This window comes from Mauremys reevesii, linkage group 5 (genome assembly GCF_016161935.1).
Source record: "Mauremys reevesii isolate NIE-2019 linkage group 5, ASM1616193v1, whole genome shotgun sequence".
NCBI lineage: Eukaryota > Metazoa > Chordata > Testudines > Geoemydidae > Mauremys > Mauremys reevesii.
Window position 1 is genome coordinate 17,512,033 of NC_052627.1, and position 22,778 is coordinate 17,534,810.

Genomic DNA, 22,778 nt, shown 5'->3' on the forward strand with positions numbered 1-22,778 from the left:
ATGGGAGCATTTTAAACCATTTTTAAAACCAGGGTTACTGGCCTAGAAGCTGTAGCTGTGATACATCTCCACTGTAGTAAGGCTTTCGACTCAGTCCCACATGACATTCTGATAAGCAAACTAGGGAAACATGGTCTCGGTGAAATTACTAGAAGGTGGGTGCACAACTGGTTGAAAGACTGCACTCAACAAGGAGCTAATCAACGGTTCGCTGTCAGACTGGGAAGTGTATCTAGTGGGGTCCTGCAGGGGTCAGCTGTGTGGTTTGTCACTATTTCCCATTAATGACTTGGATAATTGAGTAGAGAGTATGCTTATAAAATGTGCAGATGACTAAGATGGGAGGGCTTGAAAGCACTTCGTAGGACAGGATTAGAATTCAAAAGGACCTTGACAAATTAGAGAATTGGTCTGAAATCAACAAGATGAAATCCGATAAAAACAAGGGCAAAGCTACGCTTAGGAAGGAAAAAATCAAATGCACGACCATAATATAGGAAATAGCGGACTGGGAAGTAGTGCTGCTGAGGAGGATCTGGGGGTTACAATGGATCACAAGTTGAGCCAACGACGTGATGCAGTTCTGAAATAGGCTAGTATCATTCCGGGGGGTATTAACAAGAGTGTCATATGTAAGACAAGGGAGGTAATTGTCTTCCTTTACTTGGTACTGGTGAGGCCTCAGCTGGAGAACTGCATCCAATGCTGAGTGCAGCACGTTAGGGAAGATGTGGATGAATTGGAGAGCGTGCAGAGGAGAGCAACAAAAATGACAAAAGGTTTAGAACACCTGCCTATATAAGAAAAGATTTTAAAAGCTGGGCATGATTATTCTTGAGAAGAGAAGACTGAGGGGGAACCTGGTAAGTCTTCAAATATGGTGAGGGATGTCATAAAGAGGATGGGGACCAACTGTTCTCTGTGACCACTGAAGGAAGGGCAAGTCCATCCTCAGCTTAATCTGCAGCAAGGGAGATTTAGGCTAGATACTAGGAAAAACTTTCTAACTACCAGGGTAGTTAAGCTCTGGAATAGGCTTCCAAGGGAAGTTGTGGAATTGGAGGTTTTTAAGAACGGGTTGGACAAACACCTGTCATGACCAGAGATGGTCATAATTTACTTGTTCCTGCCTCAGTGTAATCTTTTGAGATATCTTCCAGCCTTACATTTCGATGAATACGAGAAAATGATCACTCAAGGTGCAAGGCAAGGAAGGATCAGACACTGTATCTGTGAACTTTGTCTGCCAAGTAAACACTTATCCTCTTCCCCCCCCCCCCGGCCCCCTGAATATTACTATAGTAGATTCACTATATTGCCAAGAATAGGCTAGCTCAATCCTGCCTCGTGTGGAGAGAGATGTTTTGTTCCTCCCCATGACAGCGAGGATCAGTTTCCACCACCATCACTCATGGACAGCTTTAGTTCCTACAGAGAGCCCACGGGAGCTTGGTCAGGAGAAACCTCTAAAAGGATAGGAGGAGTTATGAACTCTGATTTATGCCAGCACAAGTCAATGTAAAGCAGAGGTGAATCTGCCTACAAAAACATAGGAAGCAGAGGAATTATGCATTCATGTTGAGTAGTGTAGATAAAATTACCAAAGATATTGATCTTAAAGCTCCCGCCTCCCCTGTGAATGTTGAAAGCTGTTAGACACTTAAGGTATGTCTACACTACCAGATTAGTTCGATTTAACTTAATTCGAATTTGTGAAATCGACCTTACAAAGTCGAATTTGTGTGTCCACACTAACAGGGCAAGCATCGACATTGGAAGCGGTGCTCTGTGGGAAGCTATCCCACAGTTCCCGCAGTCCCCGCTGCCCATTTGAATTCTGGGATTTCCCCACAATGTATGCTGGGGGGAAAAATGTGTCGAGGGTGGTCTTGGGTAACTGTCATCATTCAACGTGCTTTCGGACATCTCAAGGGGAGATGGAGGAGCTTACTGACTCGCTCGGATCTCAGTGAAACCAATATCCCCATTGTTATTGCAGCTTGCTGTGAGAGCAAGGGGGAGACCTTTATGGCGGGATGGGAGGTTGAGGCAAATCGCCTGGCTGCTGATTACGCTCAGCCAGACAGCCGTGCAATTAGAAGAGCCCAGCGGGAAGCGCTGTGCATCCAGGAGGCTTTGAAAGCTAGGTTCCTCAGGGAGCAGAGTGACCTGTGACTGTTCAGTTTCTTTACAGAGAAGCTGAACCTGCCCCTGCTTCAGTTACTGTTGACTTTCTTCTGTGGTTACATACCCCGTTCACCACGTTTCCCCCCTTCCAACACACGTTTAAAAATAAAGTTAATGGAACATTGTTAATTAACAACTTTTTTTTAATTAATGAATTCACGTTAAAGGGTTGAAACAGGGACGCAGACTGTGCTGGGTAGGGTGTGCAGTGATGTTAACACCACTTCTACACTCGAGGAATGACAGGTTCCTGCTCCTAGAGCGGTCTGCAGTGCCGGACTGGTTGTTTCAATGGAGCCTGCCATCCCTCCTTTTCAGGACTCTGTGTGCGGGGGCTACGTGACCTTGTGGCGGGGGAGGACGGTTACAGATTCCCCTGCTGCGTGGCTCTGTGGTCCGGGACAAGGACCGCTGCATAAGTTCTGTAACCGCCCTCCCATGCCACAAAGTCACGTACCCCCCACCCACACAGAACATGGAAAACACCTCCCAGACCGACCAGGGTGCCTACTGACTGCACTGTGTGTGTGACCTGCTGTTGATCCTGCCCCGTGTCTGTACCCTGGTAAAGGTGACTGTCCTATGCAATTAACAACCCCCTTCCTCCCACCCCACTTCACAGACAGTTTTCTGTAGAAAAACTTGACGGAAATAGTAATTAACAGCAAACTACTTTTAATAATCAACTACACAGTTAGGGGATGAAACTGGGATTGGGGCTTCGGTGAGCCAGGAAGGGAAGGACTTCTCAACATTTAGGGAATGAGAGCCTTCTTGTATTTGTGCACTCTGCAGGGGTACAGTGACAGTTTTCACGGCCCCTGTCGCCCCTCCTTCTTGTTACTTTGGGTGATGGGTGGTTGGGACTTTGTGGCGGGGGAGGGCGGTTGCAGATACAGTCCAGGGGGGCTCTGTCCTCCTGCCTACGGTTCTGCAGAACATCCACAAGGTGCCGGAGCGTGTCAAATTTTCCCTGGGCATTTCCTGTGTGGCTGGTCAGAACATCCAAGCTCGGACTGCTGTCCAGAGCGTCAACAGAGTGGTGCAGTGTGGGATAGCTCCCGGAGCTACTAAGGTTGATTTCCGTCCACACCTAGCCTAATTCGACATAGCCATGTCAAATTTAGCGCTACTCCCCTTGTGGGGGAGGAGTACAGAATTCGAACTAAAGAGCCCTCTAGGTCAAACTAATTAGCTTCTTGGTGTGGACGGGTGCACGGTTAAGTCAAATTAACACTGCTAAATTCGACAAACTCCTAGTGTAGACCAGGCCTTAGTAACAAGCTAAAAACAAGGTCATATAACTAAGTCAACCCTTTAGCTCTCTCTAAGTTTAGTCCTGGTCTACACCTAAAAGACTTAGGTCAACAGAGGAATTCACACCCCTGAGTGACGTAGCAAGGTTGACCTATCTACTGCTTCCCAAGGAGGTGATTTACTACAGTGATGGGGAAAACCCGCTCCATCATTGTAGCCAGTGTCTACAATGCTGTGCCTGCAGCTCTTACTGTAGCACTTATAACAGATACACCCTTCATTTTGCTAATGCTGCCTCAATCATTTCTTTCTTACTTGCTTCATCTTGTTCCTCCTTTCAAACAACTTTCCTCCCTTCAGGAACAGGTGCAACATCCCATAAGGTTTGCATTGTTCCCAAACCCAGAGCATATCTGTAAAATTCCACCGCACTTCTGTCCACCGTTAACATGTTTAAGGGTCTCTCTCATATAAATTCCAGAACAACAAACTACCTCACTGATCGTTAGTTTTGTGCTATTTTTACTAAGCTGGATATCTAGTGACATAGCTGTGCCTGATACTTTATAGGCAAGCAAGAAAACAAGATCCCTGACCAAAGGAGGTTGTCATTTAATCACATACCGACTATGTGCGTTAACACTGAGACTGCGTTTGTTAAAAGGAAGAGGAAGGGAGTTGAAAAGAACAAAGGCAAAACACAACCTATGGTACCATCTCATAACTAGGAAATAACTGGGGCAGATTCCATCAAAGTCTATGAGCAGAGATTATTTCACTGAAATCCCAATAATAAAATATTTTACTCTAAATCTTTAGCCCTGAAAGATCTGAGCTATATAATGCTTCTGTAGCTATCTCCTAAGCAGGTTTTCTGGTTATAATTTAGGATGGCTGACCTTTTCTAACATTTCTTTTTATGAAACAGAACTCAAAATAAAGAAAGCTCAGCTAAGAAATATTTCATAATCAATTACTCCTTTACAGAAGGCTCATAGCCTTTAAGGTCAAAGGGGACCATCCTGATCATCTAGTCCAGGGATGGGCAAACTTTTTGGCCTGAGAGCCACATCTGGGTATAGAAATTGTATGGTGGGCCGTGAATGCTCACAAAACTGGGGTTGGGGTGTGGAAGTGGGTAAGGGCTGTGAGTGGGCGTGCAGGCTCAGGGGTGGGGACAGAAATTAGGAGGTCAGGGTGTGGGAGGGGGCTCTGGGCTGGGAAAGGGGGGGTGGAGTGCAGGGGCAGGGATGAGGGCTGCGGTGGGGGTGCGGGCTCTGAGGTGGGGCTGGGGATGAGGGGTTTGGGGTGCAGGAGGGTGCTCCAGGTTGGGACCAAGGGCTTTGGAGGGGGATCAGGGTTGGGGCAGGGGGTTAGGGTGAGAGGGGGTGGCTCAGGGGTGCAGGTCACCTCAAGCAGCTCCTGGAAGCATGGGTGGCTCAGGGGTGCATGTCCCCCACCCGGTGGCTTTGCTGTACGCTGCCCCTACAACACCCATTGGCTGTGGTTTCTGGCCAATGGGAGCTGTGGGGGCGGTGCTTGGGGTGGGGGCAGTGTGTGGAGCCCCCTGGCTGCCCCTATACAGAGGAGCTGGAGGTGGGACATGCCACTGCTTCTGGGAGCCATGCACAGTGGCCTATGGCTCTGCTCCCCTGCTGGAGCCGAGCAAGCCCGAGACCTCACTCCCCAGCAGGAACTCGAGGGCCAGATTAAAACAGCTGGTGGGACGGATCCAGCCCACAGGCCATCGTTTGCCCAACCCTGATCTAGTCTGACCTCCTTCCCATTGCAGGCTATTGAACTTTGTCCACTAACTCCGATGATAGACCCATAACCTCTGGCTGAGTTACTGAAATCCTTCAATCATGATTTAAAGACTTCACTGTGTATGAAACCTAGCAGTTCTTTCTAATAGTTTTGTTTTCATGTTAGTCCTTTCAGCATTTAATTCCATTCCTATTTACTGGTGACTACATTACAGTATTTTCAATCATTTTTTAAAATGTATTATGCACAGGCAGGGGAGTGAGATCAGAAGGCTCCGGAGCAGACACTGTTGATAGAAGGCCAACCCAGCAAAACAATTTTTCAAGAGTGAACTGACTATAAATTCCTAATTCCAGTTCATCGTCTTAATTTTGATGAGGATCATCCCATTTCTCCATAAAGTTTCTGTTTGTTTTCAAAGATAACTAAGAGAATTTTGTAAATTAAATGTTTCAGAGATAATAAAATTCCACAGATTACCTTTCTCAAATAGGTTCCTGAAAGATTATTTTGGCTTAACCCCCCTTCTCACCCAAAACTAACATATATTTTATTTCTTAGATCTATTATTTAATAGTATTTAAGCCAAACTTCTATGGCACACAGACCAGTAGCTTAAAACAGAATAATATGAAGTCCAAATTGATCTATTTAAAGATGATCTATTTACTGTAGATCCTTCAGATATTCTAGGTTAAAATGATTAATTTTATTTCAACAGTATTGGCAACATGAAGTGACTAAGCAACATATGTTGGTCTAACCCAAAGATCAAAGACTTTTCAAACGGAGTACATGATTTATGTGCAGGGGTAATTGATGTTTATGTGTTAGATTGGGCACAGTGCAGAGCACGGGGTGGTGCATAGGAGGCTTTCTGACTCAGACACTGCCCTGAGCGACAACTCCTTCCCTGCTTCCCTCCTTGCTCTGAGATGCTGCTGGGTATTAATTTGTTGTTCTTCTTAGATGAGCAGCAAATTACTGTGTTGAGCTGCACTAGCCAGAGGGCCAGCAAGGAGGATCCAGTGATTAGGGTACCAGCCTGGAAATCAGTGGATCTAGGTTCAATTTTCTGCTCTAGCACAGACTGCTTGTGTGAGTTTGGGTAAGTCACATCATCTCTCTGTGCCTCATTTCCTGTAAAAGGGGCATAATACCCATTTATCTTCATGTCTGTGAAATGGGCATAATGCCCCTACCTCACAGGAGGGCTGAGAGGATGGAGACATTCAAGATGGTGTGGTGCTCCAGTACCACACAAACAGGAGCCATATAAGCACTACAGACAGAAAGGGCCTTGCTCATTCTGTGCCCTAACAGGAGTAAGCAGTTAAGATTAAGCCGGTCCTGCTTCATCTTAGACACCTGAACCCAAATTCCAAGCCTGCATAGGGGCTTGGGGCGATCTTTACTCCCTGGCATAGCATGTAGTCTGTGTAGACACAAATTTATCCCTTCACTAGAAAGCTGAATCTAGGGCTATGCCATATCAAAAATTAAATGCTCTTTAAGGCCCAGTAGATTCAAGGCTTCAAGGGTAAAATCCTGGCCCTACTGGAGTCATTGGGAGCTTTTCCATTGGCTTCAATACACTGGGATTTCACCCCAAGACGCTGCATCTGGATTTTGGCTGCCCCCTCCACACCCTTTTTGGGGGAGGATGGGGGGGGAAGGGTTGGTTGAAATTACTGAAATGGATGAACCTGGGTCATTCCTTCAGGAATGAGAGAAGAATTTCCAAGATCATCTTTATTATTTTTCCCCCCCACAAACCACCATAACGCTTGCCTCAGCCACACACCCGTTCTGTACAAATTAAGGCAGGCAGACCTCAGAGATCCACATTCTTCCTCCTCACCTCTACAAAACAAGCTCACCATGTACCTCCACAACTTCTCCGTTAGGAGGCTCTGTCTGAATGGCTGGTTAGCTGCATTTGGGCCTTGGTGTCCTCTCAGCCATGAGTCAACCCAGGATGGAGTTGTGAGCTGCTAAAAGAGAACCCCTCCCAGCAGCCATTAGGGCGGCCTTTAACCTTAATGCTGTCTCGCTATGATGAGTTTTCTTTATGGTCTTTAATACCTGTTTGTGATACACAAACTTTCTCGCTAAGAAAAGCTATACATAAACGCCCATCTTGGGACCATATTGAACTATACAAATAGTGCAAAATTAGAATGCTGGGGTCTGTTCAAGCCTTTTGTGATTAAACCAGGCCCTTTGGGGGTTCACAGACCCCCAGTGTAGATTTTAAAACATTTTCCTTGCTTGCCTGGTATTCTCCCCACACACACACACACACACACACACACCATCACAGTTCTTATTTGGTGTTTCTGAAAGTGGTTTGACAGTCCTGATTCCTTCTTTAGCCTCGGGAACATTGCGAGCTGCCCCCAGCATGCCTCAACCCTGACACAGCAACCAGTGCTAAGGACCAGGGAATAGCTTTGCCTCCATGTCCCTTAAATCCTTGACTCCTTTGAGGGTTAATATTATGGGGCAGCAGCACCATCACCCATAATTAAACCATACTCTCTGCTGCAGCAGGGAGCAGGTTATAGCTCACCAATTCTCAAGCTGGTTCTGCATCAATCCTGGCCCCAGAGTACTTTAGAGCAGACCCTGAGCTGCTCTAAACTCCACCAGTTGGAAATGGTCCCTAAAGATAGCCAGAGTATACCACATGCCGGCCACACACCGTCTCCACGTCTGACATGCCCCTTCCACTGGGGCTGGGTACACTGCCTCTGCACCAGCTGAGCAGCTCCTCATGCCAGGAGAATTCTCACCTGGCTGTTTCTTCACATGGTCAGAGTGGCCTAAACAGGCCAGGAATGCACCAACTTTGCCACTCCCTCCACCTCCAAAATCCACAAGCAATGGAATTGAGGCTAGCAAATTGGCAAGGGTGGTCTATGGCCCTTGGAGAACGGCTCCATCAACACTGACATTTTAATAAGACAAGCAGATTGTAAATTATTACAAATGTGTAAAGTAGATGTTCATAAGAGTTAGAGAACTCTTGTTGTTTTGGCTGCATCCTAACTGGAAAGGGGGAGAGAATTAAGCCGTGGTTTCTTGAATTCATCTAGTTGAGAAACAGTGCACAGGCTCAAAAGTTTACAACTGCATTTTAGAGATGATTAAACGCTGCAGTTGCAAGTCAGAAAGCCAGTTGGCATATGGGGACCTGAATTTTCTGGCCTTCTAATGTTTTTTTGATAACCACAATTTTCTTGTTTCCCTGCCTTTACTGACGTGATGTCAACCTTAACTCCAGTTTACTGGAACGTCTGAGAATACAGTATATTCACAAATATAGTCACACTCCCTTTCCTTCCCTTGCTCTGAGTTACACCCTTTGGAACTCCATTGCCTCTCTGACTACGTACACCGGTGATACTAGTTAATTTCTGAAGTATTACACATCTTGCTAGAACTAATGGCGAGTTCAATCTGTAAAATTCAGATCTGGATTTTTAGCGCCCCATCTACTCTTACCACCGTAAGGGTGTTAGAATTCTGGGTTTGGCCCATCAAAGAGAGAGGGGCTAAGCTACGAAAAACATACGTCCAGATCTGGGTTTGGCTTCACGCCCATCCTCCTTTTGCAAGGGATATTCTGTGCTGGTGCGTTAGTTTCAGCCCATCTGTAGATATAACCCATTTTCTTAACAGTTACTGTGAGACATTCCCAATATATCTTGTGATCTGTCATGAGATAATTCAACAAACTTATACCACCTATGTATGTCACCGCAACAAGTTATATTATTACTCTTGTACTGAAGAATAACTTAACTGCTGTGCTATGTAACAGCTACTCTCTGCTCTTAGTGTTACACAAATTAGCTTAGTGTCAGCTCTTATATAGCCGACATAATACTGCGAGCTTCTGAATAGCTCTCCACTGATCACTTGTGCCAGTGCCGTGAAGCAGATCTGAGCTAGGAGAAGTTGACAACAGCTTCTACTGCCTCCTTACCTTTTGTCCGAGTTCCTTTCGCCATATCCTCACATATAGATTCTGAGCCATTAAAGTCAATGGGAGCTTTGCCATGGACTCCAATAAGCATAGGACCAAGTCCATAGAGCTTTGTGTATTTGTGTGCGCACGGTGGTGGAAAGGTGGGGGCTAGAGGGGAAGAATGTTTATCTTCAATATACTTTGGATAGGAGAAAATTGGTTGCAGATGTCACACAGCTGTGCAGGATCCCGGTTTCATTTGAAGCTTGTTGTAAATCTGTTGTTTAAACGTACCTGCTCCAATGACTTTTAATTTAGCGGATGTTGGGAACATCCCTGCCTATGACTCTCATATATTACCGTAAAAGAGGCGGTTTGGGTTTGGGTTTGAGGCCTGGCAGGGAGTGCCGTAGATTTATGGACGGGCTATGTTACCACAGGCACTTTGGGGAGCTAGACCTAAAAAATCTTTCACTGATTATCAAAGCTGTAAAAAAGAAATCAGTGAGAATGGGGGGCCTTCAAATCTTTCTTCAGGGCCATAATAAAAACGCTAAATTAGATTTATTGTTTTCTATATATGTATATATTCTCCGAGAGCATTTGGGGAAGTAGAACTTTAATTCCATGCAGCAGAACATGAGCTTAACTCACGCATGGAATGGCCCAACAGTCTAGGAAGTAGGGTTCAAATGCCCCATTTTAACAGATTACCTACAGTTGGTTTATCATTTTTATGAACACTGGCATAACTATAGAATGGACCGTGGAGTGTATCAAAAGGATAATATTGTCCAAGGCTACTACGTAAAGGAAAGGGGCAACCCAGAGCCTCACAAAGAGGGTTAGATCACGACAGGAAAGTACCTGCCTGCACAAGGGAATAACCTCCCGTTTCATCTCTGCATAGGACAATGGGACTTTTGATCCAGGCACCCAGGAATAAGTGAGACTGCTCCCTTGTTGACACCATCCCCAGAATAAGCGGGTTGGGGTTATATCGAGAGGGGCAGGGAGAGCTTTGGCTCCACCCCTCTGCTTCACACAGAGACGGACAAGGTTCAATGGGATTCCTATTGGACACCTGACTCCCTAAGACACTTATGAAAGTCCCAGCCTAAAAAAAATAAAATAAATGAAAGGCCCAAGTACAAAATCAATGGGGCTTGTTTTTAAAATTCTTAAGAGCGGTAGTTCAGACCTATTATGTTTAGTAAACTAGTTGTTAATCTGTCTGTAATTTACCCATCACTATGATATCTGGCAACAGGCTGGTATGGAATTTCATTAGTCATTCACAACTCTACATCACGGGTGAGAAACATACCTTCTGAGTGGACATGAAGCTTCCCTTATGTTATTATTTGTCTATAACACACAACCTACACTGTGCCACAGTCCTTTCGCATAATTAAAGAACTATTGGTAGCATGCACAGAACAACATAATAGAGTGTGGAAGCCTGTAACTATGCCAGAGACCACAGTAGCCCAGTGCAGGTGGGTTGGCCCAGGGTGACAAAAGAAGTCTGTGGCCGAGCCAGGAATAGAATCCAGATCTCCCGACTCCGGCCATATGCTTTAACCACAAGGCCTATCCCAGAGCTGCTGCCATGTGAGGGCACGGCTGTGGGCCCTGATGTGCCATTGTTCATCTGAGAAACCACAGATGCAAGTAGTCCCTTCTGGAGGTGGGCAGATCTTCTTGTAGGAAATGTGTGTGGCCTGTTTGCACCTATTGGGACCATTGTATGCCGTGGTTGTTTTCATCAGTCATAGCTTCCCATGAAGTTTTAGGGACTATGGCATGATGGGATAAGATGACAAGCATGCTGATGAATTTCAGAAGCCCTATCTTGCATCCACCTGTTTGCAACTTGGGACCCAGATCCTTGCATAGGCTTACCAAGCTGCTAACTGAAACAGCCAAAGTGGCTGTGACAATGCAGAAATTTGGCAAAGTCCAACCTTCCCAGTGTGACTGCAGGGCAGTGATGCAGCCAGTCAAACATGTGGTGGAGGAGGGCACAATCAGAAGATTGGAGGGTGGACTGCAAGCTCTTGCTACCATTGACGATGCAGCAGTTAGTGGACTCAACAATCTAGATATCGATTGTGACGCATACAAAAGATGACCCACGAGGCCATCCTAATTATGCAATCTGCAGGTGCATATGTGAGAAAGAATGAGCCTGATAATAGAAAAAAAATCTCTTTGGATCCTGAGTGGGTGAGAAGTCTAGTATATGCAACATGGCAGATAAGAGACTTAAATATGGGCAGAGTAGAGCCTGGCGGAGGCACTCTAGGAGGTTGTACCAAGTATAGGGGGCCACGCAGAAGAACATACAGAGGTAATGGTGCAAGACAAATATACTAACACAAGACATCAGATACCTCCCATGCAAAGTTTTAGAGTCAGTCCAAACTCCTTAACCATTTAAAAAAAAAAACAAACCACCATCGGGCTTATGTTAAATAATCAGGGGACTAACACGCAAAAAACCTGCCCACGTCATGCTCATTTGGAGAGAGGCTTCTTCACTATTCTGGGACAGTTTTAAAATCGGTCTCCCAGGATTGTGTGCGCGCACACATACATTTCAGGGACACAGTTAAAACCCATCTCATTCTGTCGTTTAAACGTCCATCAGCCAGACGGTAACAGTTTCACTGCAACCTTTCACAGCAACTAGCTGCAGTGACAAATGTCCAACCTGTGTGACTCACAAGAGGCCCAAAGTTTCTTTCTGTAGGACATGATCATGACGTGCACTCTTCTGTGTATTTGATACGTTATATTTTGGAGTTGGGTTATAATTTAGTTAGAACTGGATTAATAGTAATAAACCTCATTCAAGACTATATGTTCTTTGGGGTAGGGATCATGCTCCTCTTGTGTACGTGTGTAGTGTCTAGTTAGAACTCATAACAATTTTCATGAATCCTGAAAGTTTCATCAACTTTAACACAAATGGCTTGTGAGAGAATTCCTCTGGGAAGTGTTTGGTTTGTTATTGAAACTTGTTAATGAGAGATTGACCAGTCAGGGAGCAGAAACAATATCATGCGGCTAAGGTGATCAACCACATAACATGAATATTAAACAGCAAATAGTCAAAGGGAATGGATTTCAAACAATGCCAAAGCAAAAATTTATTCTGCAAAAACTATTCAGTGAGTTAGGGTCAGTTTGTGAATGATTCATTAATTCAAAAAAAGGGGTAACTGGTAACTAGCATTATCAGTACTGCCAACTCTTATGATGTTATCATAAATCTCATGGTATTTGGTAGTTTTTTTAATACCTCTGATCCTGGAAGTCTGTGATTACCAGAGAATCTCTGTGTTCATTTAAAAAGCATGTTTTTAAAACCTCATGGCTACAGAGAAAAATCTTAAAAACCATAACTCTACTGGCTCAAAAACCAGAAGGCAAACAAAAACTACCCAAAAACTATTATTTTTTTTAATCTCATGGTTTTTTAAGTCAGTCTCATGGTTCTGGGGGGGCCTGATGAATGATTTTTGAATGCTTGTGCTTGGTAATCCTGCATTATTCATAGTAAACAGCAGAACCCGTTCTATTATAGTCCTACTTCGCTATAAAATGCTGCCTTTCACATTGGCCCACCGGCAGTCTGGGCCAGATTCTCAGCAGATATAAATTGGCATAGCTCCATTGACTTCAAAGAAGCTATGCTGAGAAGCTTTCATCTGAGGTTTAAAAAAAAAAAGTTTACAAACATTAAAGAGAATTTACCCCTTGTGACGCACCTGTGAGGAAGATTGTTCTAACAGATTTCAGTTAATTCTGTCTCATTTCTCTACAACGTATGAACAGCTTTAGACCAGGCACGTACCATGTCTGTGCAGTCCTACGCCTCCGTGATCTACAGATGCCTGCAGAATCCGGTGATCTTATCACAGCTCTATGGCCATATGCTGCATTTTCCCCTTTAAACCAAATCCATGAGAGAAGACTCCACAAGGCAAACTAGACAAGACAATGGATTTTAGAAAAAAACAGCTTCAGAAAGTAGAAAACCCACAGCAAGGTGAAGCCATGCAGGGTCTGTGCAGTTACACACATTTGATTATTCTCCTGCCGAGTGGACCAAAGGGTTAAAGGAGACTACCACCCCTATGCCAATCAGATTCAGAAGCTGGATTCCCCTGGCCACATTCTTTAAATTCATCATTAAAAATTCTCATAGTGGCCAGTAACACACTTCGCTAGTGATATAAAGCAGGACTAAAGCTCCGGCAGCTGAGCAAATAATTGATTTTTTTCAGTTTAGTGGCAGAACCAAAACCATATATATATGGGGGGGGAAGGGGGAAATGGGCTTGTTTTGAATCTAAACTGAATCTTTTCAGGTTCTCCTGCCAAACAATAAACAGGAAACATTTTGTTGGGGTCTAACAAAACATTCGTTCCGAGACAAAATGTTGATGTGAAACATTTTGTTTTGAACGTGTCATTTTGAAACAAAATATGGCAAAACATTGTTTCAAAAACATGAAATAAAACATTGACATTTCAGATTTTTCCCCCATTTCCCCCCCCCCCCAAAACGATTTGCTGAACAAGACCTGAATTCGTAAGTTATTTTTGGTGCCCCGAGAAGAGTATTTTTTAGTGAAATTACTATTTGCAGACAGTGTTTCCCTCTGCTCTAATCACCTCCCAGAACAGAAAACTCTGGCTTTCAAATCCAATGGGTAATGAATACAGGAACATTATTTAAAGATATGGGTAATGTTTTCAAAAGCGCTTAAGTGATTTAGGGTTTGTCTACACTTAAAATGCTACAGCAGCGCAGTGGGACTTCAGATTTTTCACACTCCTAACATAGTTAAACCAACTTAATTTTCTAATGGAGACAAGGCTTTAGAAGTAGAAGCCAGAGCCCAGGTATACAAAGGTGATCAGGCACCTTAAGGTTTAGATAGTTGCCTCATGGGTTTTACAAAAGCACAAGTGGCTTGGGAGTTAGGCACCTAACTTTATAAATCCATTCTAAATCCCTTTCTAAACCCGACTGTAGGCTCTAAGACACTCCCGCGCTTTTGAAACTATTGCCCGTGTTCAAGTCCCCTCCTTGCCCACTGCCAGCCCTGTCATTGGTGGTAGCTCTGGTGTGCGTTCGGAAAGAAAAGAAAAAGGAAATGTTTGTATTTGAGGGACTGTTTTATTTTCCATAGACGAAAGGGCAACTGGATCAGAAATTTGGCGAAAGAAAAAAGTGCACGTTGCCCTTACCAGACACAGCCAGAAAGCGCTGCAAAGGGATATCCTGAAGCTTTGCTCACACTGGCTTTTTAACATGTGCTCTGGGTTTTGTATATTGATTACATTTGGGTTTCGTCTTTTAGGTTATTTATTATATTTTGGTTTTGTAACACCAATCTGAGACCGAAGGTGCGTTGCTCTAGGCATCGTACATACACATAGTAAAAGACAACCCCCGCCTTGGAGAGCGGAAATACTACTTGTAAAATGGAGATGAGGGACTGAAACACAGAGGAATTAAGTGACTTGCCCAAAGTCACACATGAAGTCTTACAGAATCATAAACAGATCTCCTGAGACCCAGACTTGTGCTTTATCATCAGACCAGGGGCGGCTCCAGGCCCCAGAACGCCAAGCGTGTGCTTGGGGCGGCAAGCCATGGGGGGCACTCTGCTGACGCCGCGAGGGCGGCAGGCAGGCTGCCTTCCGTGGCTTGCCTGCAGAGGGTCTGCTGGTCGCGTAGCTTTGGTGGACCTCCCGCAGGCATGCCTTTGGAGGGTCAGCTGGTCCCGCAGCATCGGAGGACCTCCCACAGGCACGCCTGCGGGAGGTCCGCTGAAGCCGCGGGACCAGCAGACCCTCCGCAGGCAAGCCGCCGGAGGCAGCCTGCCTGCCTGCCATGCTTGGGGTGGCAAAATCCCTAGAGCCGCCCCTGCATCAGACCATCCGTCCTTTTAAATAAAATGGTTAATGATGAAACAATTTACAAATATAACCAAATCTCTGCTTCATAAAGCACGTAGGCCCAATACTCCAACCTCTTACTCAAGTAAGTAGCCCCACTGAAGTCATTGAGCCTATTCTTGTAATTAAGGGCTGCGGGAGAGGGCCAATATGGTACCTATGGAAACAGATGCCTTTCTGGATGTAGTAGAAATCAGCCAAGTTTCTTCTTGTTTCAGAAAATAATTTCAGAAACAAGCATGTAATGACAATTCTTTGGATCAAGCTCAAGAAACTGTCACCCCAACGATCCTGCTGTTTGCTACTATTTTTATTTGATAAGCAGAGCCTTATATTCGGGTCTCGATTTGAGACGCAATCATCAGTGATTCATAGTTTCGAGGCGAGGGGCCCTCTTAGCCAGGTTGGCTCATGCTAGCATCTCTTTGGCAGGAGTACTGTAGATGTTTTCAATTAGCTGAAAAACAAAACCTCCAGAGAGCATGGCTTGAACCCAAATAAAACCTCTCCTGAATATCATTTTTTTTCTGTCAGGAAAGTGGCTGAGACAGCTGCATCACACAGGTGGTATTGCAAGCAGTAAATTATACTGCTTTTATAGATGGCTTGAGACACATGGTCTCAGAACAATTAATTTTACCACTGCAGCTTTGACCTGGGAGCATTTTTTATCACTGCAGGAATTTCTTATCAAATTCTCATGTGCAGGTGCAACATAAACACTTCGGGGAGAGCCATGGCAGGTATGGTTGGGAACGAACTATAGAGGGGACAGGGGGATGGAAGCAGAGGCAGGGGGAAAGGCAATGCTCACCTGAGCTTTTTTTCCTTCAAAAATACATCAGCCCCTTGCAATGAGTTTATGTCCCATTAAACCCCCCTCTCCCGAAATGCACCCTTGGAAAATTTCAGGGGCTTGCCTAATCGGTCACTGATGAGAAAAGCTTTACAGATACGCCACTCATGCAGTTACAAGGGCAGCTGCTTTTAGAACTCGGATGTTCTTACCAAGGAGAGAACTGCACAGCCAACCCGGCTGTCCAACATCCACTGGCAGACTCACCCAAAGAGCCAGGTAGCAAAGGAGGCGAGCACAGCAAAGAATAAACTGTCCCATCTAAGGCCCCGGTTCTGCAGCAAGCTCCAGGCAGGGGGGACCCCACTGACTTCATCAAAGGTCTGTACAGGCACAGGGGTCTGCCTGCATTAACCTCGTTGCATGATCAAGGCCACAAAGCAGCACTGAAAGAGGAAGATGCTCTTTATAAGAGAGAGTGACCTCTTCTTCAACTTGCACATTCCCCAGCAACAAGCAGCTCTTATTGTGGGGTAGGCAGGAAGGTGTGTTCAGGATTCTATTATGGAATAGATCCAAGAGAAACTCAAGCCTCCTACCGCTCAAACCTTTGGGAATTAAGTTCATTTAAGATTATTATTAGTAGTATTAATTAGTGCCTTGAGTGCATGTAATATGAGAATCTCAGTGTGCTTTACAAGTAGTTACTTAAACCTCACCACCATCCCATGAGAAAAGTATTATTGCCTCCTGCTTTTAAAAAAAAAAAAAAGCACACAAAAAAACAGATAGGTAAACTGAGGCACGGGCCACAACTCTGCAATGACTCGTGGCTATGTTTAGCTTTCTGCACTGTCCCTCTGAAGTCAACGGGCATAAGCACACTGCGTAAAGTTAAGCATGTGGGTAAGTCTTTGCGGGTCGGGATCCTAAGTGACTTACCAAGGGTCAAATAAGAAGTCAGTTTCAGAGTCAGGAATCACTGCTCTGGCCACTTGTCGTTCTGCCCCTTTAAAACACGCTATCAAGTTTGATTTTGTTGATTTGACAAATCAGCTACCTCTTGTAAAGAAATTGTGGTCACCCTTTCTGTTAAAATTCCAGTTATGACAACATATTAACCATTTAATAAATGTCATGAGAATTTTACAGTCATGATCAGGGTGTATTATCAATGGTCACAGGCAACTAAGAAGACATTACCTAGCTACCTTCCCCCCAAACATGTGGGAAAATGCCACGTTAGAAAAAAGACTAGAAACTACCTTTAATAATGACCAACCAGTCATGAAATGTTACAAAGGACATTTTGTGTGTGTCCGATGCTGGGCTTTGCAATGAATCAACACTTTGGTGGTTCTGGCCATTCCCAATAACCAACAACATTACATGCAGAAGTGTCATAAATACGGCCATGTTTTAATTAATCTAATTTTGATCAAAGGCCAAAAGTGCTTGTGTGCCTATAATATAAAGAAAACTGGCCAAAATTTTAGACTCACCGATTTACAGTTAAACTTCACAGCTGTTAGAAGGAGAAATAAATCACTCTCTGATGAACCATGAAGTCATGTGAACACACACTAAAAAAAAATCAAATCAAGAGATGACTATATTATAGGGCTCTTCAGAATTAACATGTGCAAAGCCAACCAAAATCACGGCCCCCTCAGCAGCGACGGATGGACTTTAAACAGTTCTGAGATTCAGCGCAGCCCTCAGGGATTCAGATCCTAACCTGAATCTTTATATTCAGCATCAGAAGCTGTTGGGTCTGCAGAATCGAACAAGGGGTCTCACAAAAACCTTTCAGGGGATTACAAGTGTTACCTGCTTCTGGTTGTGCCATAAACACCACCAGAAAAGTTGTTCTTGTGGCATTTTGGCTCTTTGGTTCTTTTTGGGACCATGAAGTACAGTGAGTATGTTTTTAAGTTTACTAAACTTTTTTGAACATCCAAGAGGCGGAGGGGGGGGGGCGGAAATCAATTTCACTTTGGCTGTAGTTCTAGGTTGTTTTTATTTGATGCTAGAGATGGAGTCAAGCTATAAAGTCTGGATTCAGACTCAGATTCAAATTTCCCCAAAGTCTGGGAGGTAGGAAGGTGAGGTGGAGGGAAATGTCATATTTGGATCCACAGTTCCAATTCAGGACCCTACCTAAATTTTCAAAACTTATTCTACCCTCCTTAACTTTCACACCAGTAGAGGGAGTGAAACATTGGCTTAATGAGGGTGGAGGAAGACAACTACTGGATATTCAGAGAAGCTCCATTGAAAGATTCAAAGGAAATCAGAGCTTTTTATAGCAAGTACAGCCCTGCCTGCACCAGAAGTTTCTGTGACAGTTTCAAGTCTTATTGCAATGAAATTCTGTCCAGCATCTCAAGCTAATGTTATGGAGTCTGTATATTCATCCCTACCCTTCACTTCCACTCAGAGTGTAACAAATTTGGAGGATCCAATGAGGTTACTCATTTTACAAAAGATTTGGGAGATAGTCACCTAGAAGAGTTGAGTGACTCAGCAAAAAGAACAATGGCAGATGAATACGAGATAGTGAGAGCTCTTTTATCCACTCAGAACGAATGATCAGCATAAAGTAGTGAAACAGCTGGGAGTAGCAGCAGGAGAAAAACAAAAGGAATCATGTTCTGATCAGATGGGAGGACATTGATTGCAGAGGGTGCAGACATCACTGACCTGGAAAGTAATGAAGTATCCCTACACCTGAGCTTAGGTGACCAGCTGCAAATCCGTATGACCAACGCGGAGCACAGTTGCCAGGATGGGTCCCTTATTTCAGAGACAACACAGCCACAACTCCAAGGCAAGGCAGAACTTGGGGATACACCAGCAGTTCCTGCTCACGCAGCTGAAAATTAAAGTGAAGTGACAGGTACTAAGATATCAGCCAACAGAGAGGGATTTCCCCTTTTGTCAATATACATAACTTAACTGACAGATCTCTCTATTTCTGCTCTTACCTTTGCTTGCCCTGTCCCCATGTGGCCAATGCAACTCTTATATCTCCCTGACAGTTGGCTTCCTGTGCATGTGTTCAGCCCAGTGGCTAGGCAGGTCCTGTCTCATCAGTGAGTGAGAGTGTTACAAACATGGACCAGCATTCCCTTGTCATCTCCTGTTAACTCACAGCAGGTGTATGTAGAGCAGGAGCAGTGCCTATGGTTTATACTCCTCTATATAATTTTAAGTCTACACACAAGTCTATACCCATTCCCCATTGGTATCAAATAAATATACCTATGTATACGCAGTGGATCCCTTGCACAGGAGACACTCGCTAGAAACACAATTGCAATTCACACCATAGCACAGGGGTGGGCAAATTACGGATTGCCACCCCCGTGGCGCAAAAGCAGCCGGCACCACGTCCCTGTGACCCCTGGGGGATGGGTGGGCAGAGAGCTCCGTGCGCTGCTCTCCCCTGCAAGCACTGCCCCCACTGCAGCTGCCATTGGCGGGGAACAGGGAACCACGGCCAATGGGAGCTTCTGGGGGAGGTACCTGCAGGCGAGGGCAGCGCACGGAGCCCTCTGCCCCCCACCCTGGGGCCCAGGGACGTGGCACCGGCCGCTTCCAGGGCAGGCAGGGAGCCTGTCTTAGCTCCACTGTGCACCGCTGCCACCCCAGAGCTGCTCCAGGTAAGTGGCGCCAGGCCAGAGCCCACACCCCGAACCCCTCCTGCACCCCACACCCCAACCCCTGACCTGAGCCCCCTCCCACACTCTGCACCCCCTCCTGCATCCCAACCCCCCCATCCTGAGCCCCCTCGTACATTCCACACCCCTCCTGCGCCCCAACCCCTTGCCCCAAGCCCCTTCCTGCACCCCCTCCTAGTCCTACATACATGGCCCTGCATGCAATTTCCTCACCCAGCTGTGGCCCTCAGGTCAAAAAGTTCGCCCACCCCTGCCACAGCATCCCTCTCCTCTTCCATTGCATTACTTTGCACAACTGCTTGCTCTACTTTAACATTTTTCAGGGAAGACCGAGAGTAAGGCCTTCTGATGCGTCAGATTTCAATTTGTGCTATTGTTAGAGCAGGGTATACACCCCACTGCCGTACAGTCACACAATTTTACTTGTCCTTCAGCCGGCCAGTGGATTCAGCACTGCAGCAATTATCTGTTTGCCATTATTTATTATTGGGCGATTCTCAAGTGGTGGGCTGGGGGGGGCAGTCAACCTCCAGTAGCGGAGGCAGCATGTTCCCATCTCACCAAGAGTCAGAAAGATGTATTCCAGCCTTGCAGAGTTCTGCTTACATCCGGCAAGAAATTCCCAGTAATTAATGGTGGTTACATTCACCAGAACAGCTAAATAAAGGGCTAGACTCTGAGCCAGAACCCACACAAACCTGACACGTCATGTAATCTAGCTGGCTACCGGCACAAGCACAGATTTGCATGGGACAGTGGGGTCTGATTCTCCTCTCACACCAATACAGCTATATGCTTTGATGGAGTTACTCCTGGTTGAGATCCAAGGCAGGCTGCAATAGGGGGTGGGGGTTCAGGGCCCACCATGACATTCTCACTAAACCTAGTCCCTGGGCAAAAATCTGCTATTCCAATCTCTATGGCACAGATCCATCCAAGAGTGGCAGGAGCTGAGCGAATGAGCCTCTCTACCCTGCTAATAAAGGACCTCATAAGCTGCTGACCTTCCTTGCGTGTGGCCTGGGAGCTCAGACCAATCAAGGAGCATGCAGGAAGGACTTGTATGGGAAGAGAGGCTGTTCTGATTTCACTGCTCTGTTTCTCTTCATAGCATTGTTGCTATTAAAGGCAGTGAGCTCGGGCCTGAGACCGAGCAGCCTGTTCTGCTACCTGGGCCCATGTCACTTTGTCCGGCCCTCTCCCTCCCCTCCATGCAACCATTGTGTTACTGTCTGGATTTCAAGCAATGCCTCACTCAGACCCTCCAAGCGGGCCACACACAGGGCTACACGTCACTCCAGAGATTTAGGTTTAGTAACCCAGGATTAGGATATTAATGATCCTCAGCTTTGCCTTGTGTCACTAGTTATAGGAATTGCTGTACTGGATCTGACTGGCGGTACATCTAGCCCAGCAGCCTGTACCAGATACTTTAGAGGAAGGTGCGAAACCCTGCAACCGTAGTTATGGGCTAACCTGCCTCTAGAGAATCTCTCTTTCTATAAACCTCCAAGAGACAGCCCAATCCCGGGAGGGGAGGAGGGGGCTGGCCATACCATTTTATTCTAACTAACATGATATGACAGAGGCTAACTTCTCCCCCCCCCCACCCACTTCAACCAGAGATGGACCATCTTCCCTATTCAGATTCTGCACCCATCCCGCTCAGCACAGATATTGGACAATTGAAAATGGTTCTAGGATCTAGAGGGCTCAGACTGCTAACAAGGTTGTGATGGTGGGGACACTAGGAACTAGATTACAGCCATTAAGATTCATTTCTTGTCGATCGGCCTTCCCAGAGCAGTGATTTTCAGACACTGCCGACCTAGGCCCGATTTGAATCAATGACAGAGGCAAAAGGCTCTGTAACCCATTACAAATCCCTGGTCTCTCTGTCTCCACTCCCCCCCCCCACACACACACACACCACACACACTTTTTTACATGCCAGATACTGCTGCAGTTGACCGTATCCTATGCTAATGGGAAGTATCAGGCAGCAATACGATGTGACACAATGAGGTGGGGAGAGAGCTTTCAATGCAGGCACTTCCCAACATGCTATTTGTGTTCAAAATTACAGCTCTGCCATCGATCTGCATCAAATGTGCCTAACCAGAAGATTTGCAGGTACCCAGATGTCCTGAAGGCTGAAAAGTGAGCAGAGGGAGGCAGAATGGGATTGAGCCATTGTTTGGGAAAGTGGGCGTATCCTGACCAGTGCTGCTTTAATTGGCTCATGACTGACTGGCAGCTGGGTCTGTGGTTACCTGCATCAGTGCGCACAACACACTAATCTGTAGAGGAGCCGCTCTTGGGAGTTTACTGGCTAAGAGGCTGTTTCCTCTGCAGGGCTGCTGCCCCAGATGAAATCAGTGAAATATTATCCCGTTGTTAACTCCGCTGCTGCCTCCACAGCCCAAAGCCAATCCCCTGCTCTTCCCCCTCTGCAGAATAATACAATTATTATTATTTGCAGAAGGTGATGAGCTAACTCCCACCCTGGGGGTGGCAAAGTGCCTTGTCCCTAGGGCTGGGCGAATGCTGTAGCAGGAGAACGATTTCCATGAGCATTCGAACAGCATTTAAAGGGAACGTGCTTTGGTTCTGCTCCTGCCCCTCGGGCACTGGCCTTCTGCGAACGCTAGGGCAATTGAGGCTTGCCAGCACAAATGCACGTGCAAAGCCACATTTTAAGGGCTCACATGTTAGGTCTTACAGCTGGCCAATTTTAAAGCACACGCAGGAGGCATCACGTGCCTGAGCATAGTAGGCTACAGAATAAGTGTCTGCCTTGCACCTTCCTCTGCAGCATCTGGTGCCAGTTGCTGTCAATGTAGACGAGCCAGTGGCTTGAGCTGCTATGACAAACCTTGAGTTTCTCCGAGTGCAGAGGAAAGAGTAAGAGAAAGAACCAGATTCTGGCTCCTGCCTGATGAAAGGCCTGCAACAGCTGAGGGAAGAATGTCTCCCAGTGCAGGAGCCGCCCCAAACCTGGCTCTGCACTCCCCTTGCTCCGTTTATTCCAGCCCCTGATGCTGGAAGAGGCGTGCCAGGGCAGGAGGAGGAGTCGGCACTATAGTCGGGCTTCTGGGCCGCAGAGCAGCCCATAGGCAGCTGCAGAGAGTCAAAA

The 22,778-nt window shown here is 45.9% G+C and overlaps 1 protein-coding gene across 6 annotated transcripts in view; it reads right to left on the reverse strand.

The window, feature by feature from the left end:
- PRKG2 (protein kinase cGMP-dependent 2) overlaps positions 1-22,778 on the reverse strand; it is a 70,236-nt gene that overhangs the window by 36,121 nt on the left and 11,337 nt on the right. For 2 of the 6 annotated variants that reach the window (XR_005599506.1, XR_005599505.1), the window contains exon 2: positions 13,047-13,180. The exons of 3 other annotated variants lie outside the window; for them this stretch is intronic. The gene's annotated coding sequence lies outside the window, so the exon portion shown is untranslated. Of the gene's footprint in view, positions 1-13,046; positions 13,181-16,901; positions 17,049-18,662; positions 18,803-22,778 lie in introns of those variants that run through there. One more of the 6 variants, XR_005599503.1, reaches the window with a different exon arrangement.